Genomic DNA, 14688 nt, shown 5'->3' with positions numbered 1-14688 from the left:
GATCCTTTACCTCTTATCGGACATGGTGCATCATTACCAAATCTAACATAGCCTCCATCATAATCTTCTAACATAACAAATTTGTGTTTATCTTCTGTCATATGATGTGAACATCCACTATCTATAATCCAAGAATCATTAGTGTTTATGTGAGATATTAGGGATTTTTCTTCATACCTTTCTTCATTTGATCCATCCTTGATAGCCACATAAACAGCTTCCTCTGTATCAGTCTCATCTGATTTATCATCTTCAGATTCCTCATCAGCAATTAAGCATGTCTTTCTTCTTCTGAAGTCTCAGTGTCCTCTATAATGATTATCTTTTTGTCTGTCATCTCGGTAATCTCTCTTTTAAGTGAAATCTTTGTTAGGATAGTTAGAAGCCATATGTCCAATCTTATCACAATTGAAACATTTCAAAGGTAGTTTTCCTTTATACTTACCTTTGCCTCTCGGTAACCTTTTGGCCAATAGTGCTTCAAACTCTTCTTGCTTTCTGATTTCTTCATATAGTTTGTGTACCTCCTCCATGTTCTTCTGAAATCTTTCACTTGCTCCACTGTGATCTCCTTCAGAGTACTTATACTTTCTTTCATTGTAATCATTAGATTCATTTAGATGAAAAGAACTAAATGCAGATTCAACTTTATTTACCGATAACCCACTGTTATCAAAATTACTTAACTCAAATGCATGTAGCTTACCAATAGTAGCATCCAAGGAAGCTGACATATTAGGTACAAACCTCAATTCATTGATTGTAGAGACTTGGATTGCATAGGTAGGTAAAAGGGTTCTTAACAACTTACTTGTCACATCCTTTTCTTCAATAGTTCCTCTTGCTCCTTTGATTTGATTTACAATCTCCTTTAGTCTTGTACTATATTGGGTTATGTTCTCACCTTCATTCATCCTCATAGATTCAAGTTTTCCTCTTAGACTATCAACTTTTCCTCTTTGAACATGTTCATCTCCTCCATATACATATATGAGATTAGTCCACATTGCCCTAGCATCATTACAGCCTTCTAGATCATTAAACTCAGAATCAGTCAATGTAGATGTTATTTCAATCATTGCTTGAATATGTTCTTGCTTCACCTTTATCTCTTCCATAGTCAATGGATAGGTGCTCGGTGCAACAAAATCATTCTCGAGATAGTATATAGAATATTCTCCAACTACTGATAGATGTAGCTTCATCCTTTTCTGCCATGTAGAGAAACTTAACTTATTCAGCTTAGGTGCATCCCTCTTATACATCTTTGGATCTTTAACTCAAGTGCCTTTAAACTTTCCTTTCAAAGTCCAAAGCTCTGATACCAATTGATAGTTCGGATACTTAATATAAGTACAGATCCAATAGCCAACAAGATGAGAGGGGGGGGTGAATCATACAAACTTAATCATCCATTAAAACATCAGATTCAACCTCGGTAACATATATCAGTCATATAATAAAAAACTGTCAAACAAGAAAACTCAAAAGCATATGAACAATATAAACCTCAGAACACCAGATTTAACGTGGAAACCCAAATAGGGAAAAACCACTATGGGATTTCGGACCCACTAAGAAATATACTCTTCTACAGTATGCTCGGTTAAAAGCAAATCCTATTAAAGATTACAAACACATTGCTATATGTGACCCAGTTAAGGGATTTCCCTCAGATCTGTTAGGATCTTCACTTTGTTAGAAGTGACCTTATCAAAGGATTTCAAACACTCAATCCAAATGTCACCTTGTTATAGAGTTTACATATAAGACTGTTAAGTCCACTCGGTTAAGAGATTTCCTGTCACTTTCACAAAATAATAGTAATACAATCTATCTGCAACTTCACATATAAAATGCTAAAGCAGATTCTTATTTGTTCAATACAATCTAGACATAGAACTAATCTTGTCTATCTGTTGGGCATCAATACTCTATTATTCTAATAGGTCTTCAAGCTTCTGTGCTTGGTAATCACTATGTAGCATCCCTGTGCATACACTTGCCCGCATACATTGTTTATCAACAGTTCCTTATTTATAAGCAATCTTCTAACCACTTAATCTCCTTGATAACATTTCCCATGATCAATCATAGCCATCAAATCTTCAATCTTGTCTAGGTTCATTGTATCTTTCGATCTAAAGAACATTTTACCCCACCTTGGAACTTGCACAATCACCTTGGAACTTGTGTTAGGGTAATGCGGTTCAATTTGAGCTGTAGATCTTCTTGCCCACTTTCCATTGCCTTAGATTCGTTTAACAAACTTCTTTTACGGTTTGCCAATCATTGATCTGCTCCAGCTCATTAGCATCTTTCATTAAATGTCACATGTAAACATTTAATGCATTCTGTTATAGCTTGGTTACAACTCAGTGAATACTAAACTTCACTTGGTAGACATTCTGTCTTCATTAACCAATTGCGATAACCTTAGGGTTTACCAACTAGGTTCTTTGCTTGATAACATAGTATAGTATTAACCTTTACACTTTACAACATATGTATGATGTTAAAACAATCTAAAACATCAATATCTCATCATTATCTGACTCGATAGAGTTGCCCATTGAATAACTTATCCCCTTATTTATCATATTCTTTCCTGTGTCTTTACCGACTTCTTTATAATCTTCATATCATATTTCTTAAGATATGGCAACATCATACTGAATTAGAAAATCAATTTCTTGACATCAATAACAAAATAATAATATCAAGATAGTAAAACATCTTTAACCACTTATGTCCATAATCCTCAACAACCTTCTCAATATCCTTGTAATATTGCCAACAAAGGAAAGCTACTAGTACACATGAATTGTGTCATCTATCGGTAAAGCAGGCTTACTGGTAAGGCAAAAATCAGGATGAAGGTTGGTTGTTTGTTTATGATGAAGAAGTGGAATGTTAAAAGAATCACAACAGCACTCGGTGAGAAGAACAAAGAGGATGGAATGAAGACATACCGGAAGGCAAGATGAATTATCAAGTCAATGTGCCACTGATAAAGAGGTTTTTTTTAATTATACCGATAAAGTGAACTGAGCTAGTAGTCAACCTTGGTCAACAAATAATGTCAAACCCACATAAAAATCCAAGTAGAGGTGGATGTCGACAAACATGATAGCTAGATGCCAGGTGGTGATATTGCACAAGTCGGTGGAGTGTGCATCGATGTAACAAGTCAACATGCCGGTCAACTTTTATGAAGAACCCGCAAGTCACAGAGGATGCCAGAGGATTGCGGCTCAAGGAAGGCAAGCTGGCAAGTGACTAAACTGAACGTACAAGAAGATCTGATATTCGTACCCATTTGCTAAAGGAAACAGCAAATCCCTTAATAGAGTATAATAGAGAAAAGTAGAAAAGCATGGTGCAAGCCTCCAGATTTAGAAAACACACACTGGAATGAAAATCTTTGTTAGTGTTGTTCTATGTCATGAAGATCATATACTTGGAAAAGTAGATCGAATCAAATCAGATTTGGATCGAGTCAGAGAAGGAAAAACCTAACACAAAATTGTTTGAATGTGGTTTTTGGCAGGAATCCAATATCATAAAAATGTGAGCTTAAGATAGAAATCAATGATGCTTGATGTGAAGAAGGAGAGTGAAAAGAGCTTGAGCACAGAGAAGGATCATCTTCCTTAGAATTTATTCTAAGAAATTTGCAGAGTGAGTTAGCAAGAAAATGAGTGAGAGGGTTCAACTGGGAAGCACAGAGTACCAGTAAATTGTTGTAGGTGTGACAGTTGAGCTAACAAGTGAGGTGTGATTAGTCAAGAAGGCATCCAAGTTTGACTAAGTGTGGTGTGAGGTTGAGAGAGAAGAAGAGAAGAGTGTTAACTGGCAGAAATCTATTTGATCAAGTTTTACAGAACTTATTTGCAACCAGAAGCTATAAATGTATCAAAATTGTATTCAAATATACATCACCAAGTTGGAGCTTGGTGTAGGGGTGGTGCTCCTTGAGCTGGTGCCCTAAATCAGTAGGGGTTGGTTCTCCTTGGGTTGGTGCCCTAAATCTTTGTAATTAATTGTTTCACTTATGAGGCTGGATTGGAGCAGTAGTCTCCAACATCATTTCTCACCGAAGTTTTTCCAATATTGGGTTTTCCTCATACATCTGGTCTTGTGGGTTGCATTTGTGTGTTTGTCTCTTTTGGCATCCTCATTTGTCTTACTATATTGACTGTTTAGTTGTTATGCTAAAAACCAGTATTCTAAGGTTATTTTAAAAAGGAAAAGAATTTAGGAACCACTAATTCACCCCCTTCTTAGTAGTACATAGTGTTCAAAAATTGGTATCAGAGCCTAGGTTCCTTGTTCATTAAATCTTCATTAGATTATGGTCTTAGAACATAATGGATAGAAATGAATTTGATTCCTCAAAAGCTCCCATGTTTGATTGATATAACTGTACCTTTGGAGCAAAACAATGGAGACCTATATTTCCTCTCTTGGTTTTGATATGTGGATGTCTGTCAAAAATGGGTATACTTTCCCTAGTGTTCTTCCCACTGATCTGGATGCCAATAAGGAGCATGAGAACAATGCAAAGGCTAAAAATGCTATCTTGAGCAGTATGTTTGATAATGAGTTTTTTAAGGTCATGCATTGTGCATCTATCAAGGAGACATGGGATAAAATGCAGAGGTTATTTGAAGGAGATGCAAAAGTCAAAGAGCCCAAGATGCAAACACTAAGGGGCAAGCTTGAAGGCATCAGGATGAAGAAAATATTGCAGACTACCTACACAAATTTGATTAAACCGTCAACACCATCAAAGGACATAGAGAATAAATTGCAGATGAAATTCTTGTTAAGAAGGTACTTAGATCTCTCACACCTAAGTATGATACTAAGGTGTCTGACATAGAAGAAGCCAAGGATCTGAATATCTTCACAATGGATGAGCTATTTGGCTCACTCACAGCCTATGAAATGAGAACATCTAGTGATACATCCTCAAGGAAAGAGGCAACACTCAATTCCACCAAGAAGGGAAAAGAAGTGGTTGCTCATAAAGGATCTAATGAAGACTCTGATTCAGAGATAGGAAACTTTGTTCAGAAAGATCAAAAGAGGATCTGACAAGTATAAATGAAAGCTACCACTCAAATGTTTCAACTATGGTAAAGGACACTTTTCTGCAAAATATTCTTATAATGAAACCAGTGGAGATGAGTCAAGAGGCTTTAGAAGATCTATTGGCAAAGACAAAGAAAGAAATGTCTACCGGAAAGGAAGAAGAAGCTACCGGAAGTAGGAAAACCTATATACTATTGGGGATGATGCCATAGATGAAGAAAGTGCATCGAAGATAACTATCATGAGAATGACAAAGAAGTTAATCTCTTGTTGGAACTTGATGAACCGGTTGGTGAAGATGAGTAAGAAGAAGACATTGAGGTTGAAGTGGATCTAGAAGGTGATCTTATAAGTGCTCTCAAGGAACTGAGTAAAACAAGAAGGGAACTCAAGAAGTTCAAGCTTCCTAGATGAACAAGGTCTCTTGAAGCAATCCCTGGATGAGTCCAATCAAGTTATATCTGACTTGAAACATCAATTGGAAGAAGCCAAGAGGATATGTGAAGTCACATCCTTTGATCTGATGAATAAGGAGAAGGAGCATCAAGATTTGGAAGAAAAAATAGTGAAGCTCAGAAATGAGCTTGAAGAAAGTAAGGAATAAATTAAAGTGAGAAGCAAATATGAAGGCAACATTGAAGCTTTAGACAAGATGTTGAGCAAATAGAATCAATCCAAAGATACTGGTTGCTTAGGATTTGAAGAAGGTCAAAGTTCTAATAACAAAGACACATCTGATAAGATGAAGAGAAGAAGACATTCACGGTAAGGAAGGATACCAATAAGAAGTCACATGCAGATGCTGTTAGAAACTTCCACACAAACCGGTATATACAATCAATGAACCAGAGGCCACATTCAACGTACTGACATCAAGATCCAAGGAGAAATGCAAGTGTTGACCATGAAGGATTCACTAGTGTCAACAACATGAAAGGTAGACCCCTAGTGAGATAGTTGTTTGTAGGACCAAGGCAACCTAACCAGAATGTTCCAAACTTTCATAGTTATTATTACCAGTGTAACAAATTTGGGCATAGAATAGTTGACTGTAGATTAACCAATAAGCCCTCTATGGGTTATGAAAGTAAAAATCTTTTTAATGCACTTTGGAATATGAATGTTGGTTGTTATCAGTGCAATGGATATGGTCATACTAGTTTTGAATGTAGGAAGAATAAACCAATGCCCTTCAATAATTTCAAAGATTCATCTTTAAATAAAAATGTGAAATGCTACAACTGTAAGGAGTTTGGACATATAAAAAAAATTTGTAAAAGAAGGAAGATCAAGTAGAAGAAGATAGATCTTGATCAATAACCAGTAGTTGAACCGGAGCACAAAGTAGTAGCTGACAAGAAGAAGGAAACCAAACCAGTATGGGTTAAGAAAGAAAAGGACAAGGTAGAATCAAGTCTGATAGTGCAAACTGCCTTACACATTGAAAGGAAAAATCTATGGGTTGTAGATAGTGGTTGTTCCAACCACATGACTGGTGATAAAAAGAAATTTATGAAGCTTGAAGACTAGAATGGTGGTTCAATAAGATTTGGAGACAACTCATCCATCAAAATAAAGGGAAAAGGTAATCTAAATATTGATGGAAAATTGAAGGCACATTATGTATATTATGTGGAAGGCCTAAAGCACAATCTACTGAGTGTGAGTTAGATGTGTGACAAAGGTTATAAATTCATCTTTGACTCTACTAGCTGTCAGATAAAGAAAGATAGTACCGGTTAGGTTGTGGCAAAAGGAAAAATAACAAATGGTAATGTTTACAATTTGAAGGAATGATATGAGTCCTAATGCATGATGGGACAGGTTGATGAAAGTTGGCTATGGCACTAAAGATTAGGCCACATAAATGTTGATATCTTAGTTACAGTAAGTAAAAAGGGGTGTGTAAGAAATATTTCACCCATCATCAAACCGGTAAGCACATTTTGTGATTAATGTGTAAAACTGAAGCAGACTAAGGTGAGCTTCAGGACAAAAGAGCACAACAACTCAAGACCACTTGAAATTGCACATACAGATCTGTGTGGTCCAATTAGAACAAGAGATCTTGTCGATGAAAGATAGGATTAATAGCTAATCTACATAGTAACTCAAATTGTTTTATGCTCTTTATTGATGATTATTCAAGAATGACATGGGTCACTTTCCTACAAGATAAATCAAAAGCATTTTACAGATTCAAGATCTTTAGGAAGATGGTGGAGAAGGAAAGTGGGTGCAAGTTAAAATGTCTAAGATCAGACCAAGGTCGAGAGTTCACATCAAATGAGTTTGAAGATTATTGTGAAAGACATTGAATTAGAAGGCATTACTCAGCCCCCAAGACACCGAAACAAAATTGTGTGGTAGAAAGGAAGAACATAATAGTCAAGGAGATGGCCAGAACCATATTAAATGAGGCCAGTCTACCAAACATATATTGGAAGGAAGCTATTCATACTATTTAATATACCATGAAGCAAGTTCAACTAAGGACAAATAATAGAGTGACACCTTATAATTTGTGGTATGACCCGAAGCCATCAATCAAATACTTCAAAGTATTTGGAAGCAAGTGTTTTACTAAGAGAGACATGGATGGTCTAGGTAGTTTTGACTCCAGGAGTGTTGAAGGAACTTCCTTGGTTACTCATCTAACATCAAGGACTACCAATGCTACAACAAAAGACTAAGAAGAGTCATTGAGAGTGTGCATGTAAGAGCTGATTAGGATATGCACAAAGGAAATCAATCATAGGTAAATCGGTATGATGATTTCGGTGATGAAGGTGAGGAAGCTCAGTCAGAAAATGAACCAGAAGAAGCATCCAAAAAGGCTCCCAACTAGTATGTGCAGTTGAATCACTCAAAAGAGAATATTCTAGGAAATAAGAGTGATGGTGTGTAGATCAGGGGAATACTTGCCCGGAATGATGAAAAAGTCAACTTCTACCTCATGAATGAAGTAGAACCTAAAATATTGAATGAGGCCAACAAAAGATAGGAATGGGTGGATGCCATGGAAGAATAACTATAACAGATTGAGAAGAACAAGACTTGGGAATTAGTCCCTAGACTGGAGGACAAGAACATAATTGGCACTAAATGGGTCTACCTAAGTAAGATGAATGAAGAAGGTAAAATTTTTAGGCATAAAGCTAGGCTTGTGTGCAAAGGATACTCTCAAGTAGAGGGCACTAATTTTGAAGAAATATTTGCACCGGTAGCTAGATTAGAAGAAATTAGAATGTTTCTAGCCTTTTCTGCCTATAAGGGTTATAAAGTATATCGGATGGACGTAAAATCTACATTTCTAAATGAAAATTTGGAAGAAGAAGTGTACATGGAGCAACTAGAAGGGTTTCTGCTACATGATGATGAAACCTTTGTGTGTCAATTGAAGAAGGCCTTGTATGGTTTAAAGCAAGCTCCTAGAGCATGGTATTTAAGATTAGATCAATATCTGAAGGAGCAAGGATTAAAAAAGGGGAGTGTTGACAACAATCTATACATAAAGAAAGATGGAAACCACATGATCATTGTGGTTGTGTATGTAGATGACATTATTTTTTGAGAGAATAAGGACACCCTTTGAAAACAATTTGCTGATTAGATGCAATCAAAATTTGAGATGTCAATGCTTGGTGAATTGACATACTTCCTTGGTTTGCAGATATTGCAGCAAGATAAGGGAATCTTTATCTCACAAGCAAATCAAGCAATAATAATGAATCACTAGTGGTGGATCAGACATTGTATAGATCCATGATAGGCAGCCTCTTGTATCTATCTACTTCTAGACTAGATATAGTGCAGGCAGTATGCATGGTGGTCATATTTCAAGCTCCACCAAAGCAGTCACATATGAATGCCATAAGAAGAATGTTTAGGTACCTACAAGGAACACTTAGTTATGGATTTTGGTACCCTAAACAAGGGACATTCATCTTGGAAGAATACACTGATGCTGATTGGGAAGGTTACATTGATGACCAAAAGAGCACAAGTGGTCGTGCATTCTTCCTAGGTAACTAGTTGGTCTCATGGCATAGCAAGAAGGAGGATAAAAGTTGGTATTCTAAGGTTGGTTTAAAAAGGGAAAGAATTTAGGAACCACTAATTCAACCCCCTCTTAAAGGTACATTATTTGTAATAGATAGAATAATAATAATAGATGATAGATAGAATGATTATTATAATTCTCCTTCATGAGATGAAGAACCCTATGACTGTATGTTTTTATATGTCATAAAAAGGCCATGGGCATCCAAAATGGAATAGTGGTTAAAATATATTTTATTAAAATATTCGTGTTTAATTTATGGCTCTTCATAATTGTGAAAGGCCAATGTTGTAGTAGATATCCTAATCGGGTCAAGAAAAAAGTGGAATATTATTATCTATTACTAGCTGCCATCATTTGAACATATGGTCCAGATGGGCACAACACACTAAAATGTTAAACTATTTATCTTTTTATAGAAATTTGAGATAACTAGTCATAGTAGGATAGAAATCAAGCCACATATGATACTTTTTACAATAGTGGCCATCCCAAAATGATAAGGTCACTTCATATAATATGAGGACAAAAAATACTGCTCATTAACATAGAATTTTTTTGAGAATGCACTCACATATTGAAATGAAATATAGTATTACATTGATTTATCCTATTTCAATCGAGGAAGACAACTCTTCAATTAGCAATTTTTTTGGAACAAATATTAAATTTCTCTGTTCTGTGTCAAACTGAGTGTAAACTCCTCACTCCCTATAGTGCATAATATCTCAGAACCAATAAAGGGCAGATTTTCTATTGAATTTCCAGACCCAGTGATTGAGAACAACAGCAACCTTATGACTTTGACACTGGTTGGCAAATCTTTGGTCCCTAGGCTAAATATTGATGTTGTCAGGGCATTTGCTAAACGTAAATGGGCACTCAAAGGTCAGGTGGAGATCATGGCCATGTCGAAAGGTGTGTTGTCTCTATCTTTTGCGTGTGAAGAAGACATGCTGAGGGTTCTTTGTGATGGCCCTTGGTTGATTGGAAAATATGCATTGGCTCTACAAAAATGGTCATTTTTGATGGACCTAAATGAATCTTTTTTTGTTCAAGCTCTAGTTTGGGTCAGAATCTTGGGTCTCCCACTAGAGTTTTGGGTTAAAGATATTTTCAAAGGAATCGCTAGTTCCTTTAGGGAGCTCTTATCTATGAACTCTATCACAACAGCTATAAGACTCATGTTTGCAAGGATTTATGTGGGAGTCATGCAAGGAATGGCTATGCCTTTATCTATTGAGATTAACTCCAGACAGGGGAAGTGGGTCCAACCATTGAAATATGAAAGTGTCCCTTTTGCATGTTTTCACTACAAAAATTGAGGCATACTGCTAAAAAATACCCCCTACAAGTTGTCAAAGAGAAAGCAAAGAAAGACAACACAATGCAATGGAGATTCAAAACTATTAAGAAACTGGTTGTTGTAGAATAAAATAAAATAGTAGATGAATCCCAGTGTTATCATCACTGTCACTTTTGAGCAATATGGGAACATCAATATGAAAAAACCAGAAAACCATGTGTGTGAAGGTGGAAAAGAGGATCAAATAGGAAAAGATGAGAGAGAATGAAAAAGCCTCAATTAAGATGAACAATGAAGTGGTAACCTGGAAGATGGAGAAATATAGGTGGTTTTGCAAACCAAGGAGGCGGCTTCAAGCTGCACCATGGAAAACACTAACAGGGATTTCCCTAGATCTGACTATTAGGATGCCCAGAGGTGTTTGAATCTCGGAGGGATTTCATCATCAGAGTCATAATAGTCGATTGAGATAGAGAAATCTACTTTCCATCCATCCCCCATGACTTCATTTCTTAATATAAGTGCAAAGTGGGCTAAGGAAGAATCTTTCAAGTAGAAGGCATCTACCCAGAACAACCAAGAGGATGATATCCAAAATATTGAAGCTACAAAATGAAAAAAAAAGCTAGAGAAAAGGGGCTGAAGTCAAACCCCCAGGCTACCCCTATCAAGACCAGAAATAGGACTAAGTCTCACATGGGATCTATCCCCTCACCTCCTTAAAGAAGATCAGCAAGGCAACTCAGAGATCAAGAGGCATGCAAGAATATAGCGGATCAAACTGAGATGACCATCCTTAAGGTATGTTCCTTAAATAGAAATGAAAATTATTTCATGGAATATTCATGGATTGAATAGTCTACTTAAACAGGATGTTCCAAGATATTTTGTTAGAGAACATAAACCGGATATTGTTCTTATCCAAGAAACAAAAATGACAAAAGAGAAAGTTGAGAAGATTAAGCTATTTAAGGATGGTGGGGTTTTAGGAGGTAGCTCTAATGGTGCTTCTGGGGGTATTTTCATTTTCTGGAATCTTAGGTGAGTCACAGGGGTGCATGTTAAGAAGGATAATAGTGTGGCTTTTATAAGGTTTCATCATTTAGGGGATGGTACCTCTTGGCTCCTGACTAATATTTATACTCCTAATAATAGACTAGGTAGATGGAAATTTTAAAAGAAGCTGGAGGCTATCATATCTCCTCTTAAGTATGAATGGTGGCTGGTGATAGAGGACTTCAATACCCCTCTCTATGACAATGATAAATTTGGGGTCATCCCATCTCAATTAGATAATAAAATGGACCTACTAAAATTTATTAATTACCAAGGTCTACATGATATTGATCTTCAAGGGGCCAATTTTACCTAGACTAACTGAAGGGCAAGGGGGATCTTATTCAAGTTAGATTAGATAGGGCCCTTATCTCAAATGACTGGCTTGGCCACTATCAAAGCTCTCTGTCATATATTTCATGGATCGGTTCGGACCACTTTCTTGTGGTTTTTGTGGTAGAGAATATAAGTGAAAAAATAAATTTCCCTTTTAGATTTGAAAGGATGTGGCTGGATCATCCTAATCTTGAGATGGCCATTGAGGAATGGTGGTCGATTTATGTCAAAGGTACCACTATGTATAGAATGGAAAAAACATTAAGGCATGTGAAAGATAATATTAAGAAATGGAACAAGGAATTTTTTGGGGATTTATTCATTGCTAAGTCCAAAACCCAACTTGAGCTAAAGGAAATCCAGGAAAACATCCAAGCCAGCGAATATACTGAGCTTTATATCAGAGAGGAAAATGAAGTTCTTGTAAAGTATCATGAGATCATCAGAAGGGAAGAAATTTTTTGAAAACAATGGTCACAATCTCTTTTTCTTAAAGATGGGGACAAAAATACCAGGTTCTTCCATATGATTGCTATGAAACACAAGGCTGCTAATAGGATTTCTGAATTGAGGATTGGTAGATCTGAAACAAGGAAGGACGATGACATTAGGAATGAAGACAAGAACTTTTTCAACTCTCTTAGATCTCTGTGGATAGCAGGATGGATGATCACTCTCAAAGGCACCTCTTCGAGACCATTACTTTCCTCATTAATAAAGATCAAAATAATGTCCCGGTTGCCATTACTTCTGAAGGGAAAGTTAAGAAAGCGGTGTTCTCTTTTGATGGAAATAAAGCCCCAGGAACTGATGGGTTCCTGTTGTTCCTCTTTCAAACCTTTTGGATCATTATCAAAATGAATCTCATTAAGGGAGTGCAAGAAATTTTTGGGGCTAGGTTTATCTTAAAGGAACTCAATGCCACTTTTTTGGTTTTGATTCCCAAATGTCTAGGGGCTAACCAGATGGATCAATTTAGACTGATCAGTTTGTGTAATTCTTTCTATAAGATTACCTTAAAGGTGGTTACTGGCAGATTGCTCACGAATATCCCTTCCATTATCTCACCCCAACTAAGTGGCTTCGTGCCTAGTAGACAAAACCTAGACTCTCTCATCACAATTAATGAAAATAATCGCTTGCTTGTGGAATCAAAGAAACAAGGCTTCTTGATGAAATTGGATTTGGCTAAGGCCTATGATCGGGTGGACTACGGTTTTCTAGACAAGGTGCTTAGAGCTTTTAGTTTTTGTGAAAATCTTATTTAGTTGGGTGGCCAACTCATTTCGACCCCCTCATTCTTTGTCATCGTACGTCATCAATCAGAGAAGCAACTAACATGAAGAACCTTCTTAATACTTATAGTGTGGCTTCAGGTCAATCGATTAACTAGGAGAAACACTCTTTATTCTTCTTCAACACTCGAGAGGACAAATAGACCAAGATGGCCCATATACTGGGATGCCAAATTGGTCAACCTCCTTCTATTTACTTGGGTCTCCCCTTGGGTACGAAACCTATGGATATTTTCTAGAACAGTCTTGTTGATAGATTAAACAGGAAGCTGGCTAGGTAGAAAGGGACCCTTTTTAGCCAAGCAGGTAAAATCCAGCTATTAAAATATTCTCTCCAAAGTATTCCAGTTTATGCCTTAAGTCTCTACAAAATACATGGTAAATTTGCAAATGTAATTGAGAAAATTCAAAAAGATTTCCTATAGTCTAGGGTTGAGGAGAAGAAGAGACTTTCCCTCATTACCTGGTATAAAGTTTGCAAACTGAAGAAGGTAGGGGGGCTTGGCCTGAAAAATATTAAAACCTTGAATAAAACTCTCTTGGCCAAACAAATATAGATAATCTATTAGGGAATAGGTGAATGGAATGATATTTTGAAGGCTAAATACTTACATCTGAATCCTACCATGGAAGATTTACTTGCCCTGGATCAGATCCTGAGTGGCTCTATCATATGGAACAATGTTACTCAAGAAAAAGGAATTATGAGTCTGGGAAAAGTGTGGGCTATTGGTAATGGTAGAAAGATTGATTTCTCGAATGATGCCTAGATTGGAGGTGCTCCTCTCAATTATCATTGTGTTCCTCAGGTGATCATCCAAGCCTGCAAGAACAAGTTTCATGTCAAATTTCCTAAACCAGAGAGATTAGAAGTGGGTGGACCTGATCACTATTGATCCTAACTTAAAGCATGTTAATATGAAACTCAACCAGGTTTTCATTAATCCAAGAAGGAAGGACCACCTGTTGTGGGGAGGAACCCCTTCAGGGATTTATTCAGTGGCTTTTGTTGTCCTTTTGCTGGCTTGGTCTCAAGACTCTATCCTCTGCTGGGCCAAAAATTGGTGTTTAGGTTTGATTATGATGCCTTTGTGGGTTCTTATTTTCATTTGGAGCAAAATTTTGAGAAACTGGTGGTACGAGGAAGAAGAGGAGAGTGAAGATGACATGGATATAGATAGTGAGGAGGTTCAAATTATCTCAAGCTAGAAGAAAAAGGGGAAGATGTTGAGAGGTGAGGAGTTGGAAGCCAAGAACTCCTCGCCCCTTCCTTCTGACTCCAAGGATCAGAGTAAGGGCTTGGTTGGGGATAATACCCCCAATAAGGAAATTAGGACAACTAGGTGGAAGGAGGTGGGTCTATAGGTGAACTTGGACCCTGTGTGAGATGAGGCTTAGGACAACTCCCCTTTGAATTGCTTCAATAAGGTCTTCTTTTAGATTCAGAAGGAAATTAAAAACATAAAAGCTAAACAGGTCCAGGAAGCTAGCAAACTTGAAGCTTTGGAAGCTATTGGCATTGAACAATTCATCTC

This window comes from Cryptomeria japonica, chromosome 5, assembly GCF_030272615.1.
Source record: "Cryptomeria japonica chromosome 5, Sugi_1.0, whole genome shotgun sequence".
Classification (NCBI taxonomy): Eukaryota; Viridiplantae; Streptophyta; class Pinopsida; order Cupressales; family Cupressaceae; genus Cryptomeria; species Cryptomeria japonica.
The sequence above is the reverse complement of the archived record's forward strand: the minus strand, read 5'-3'. Positions refer to the sequence as shown.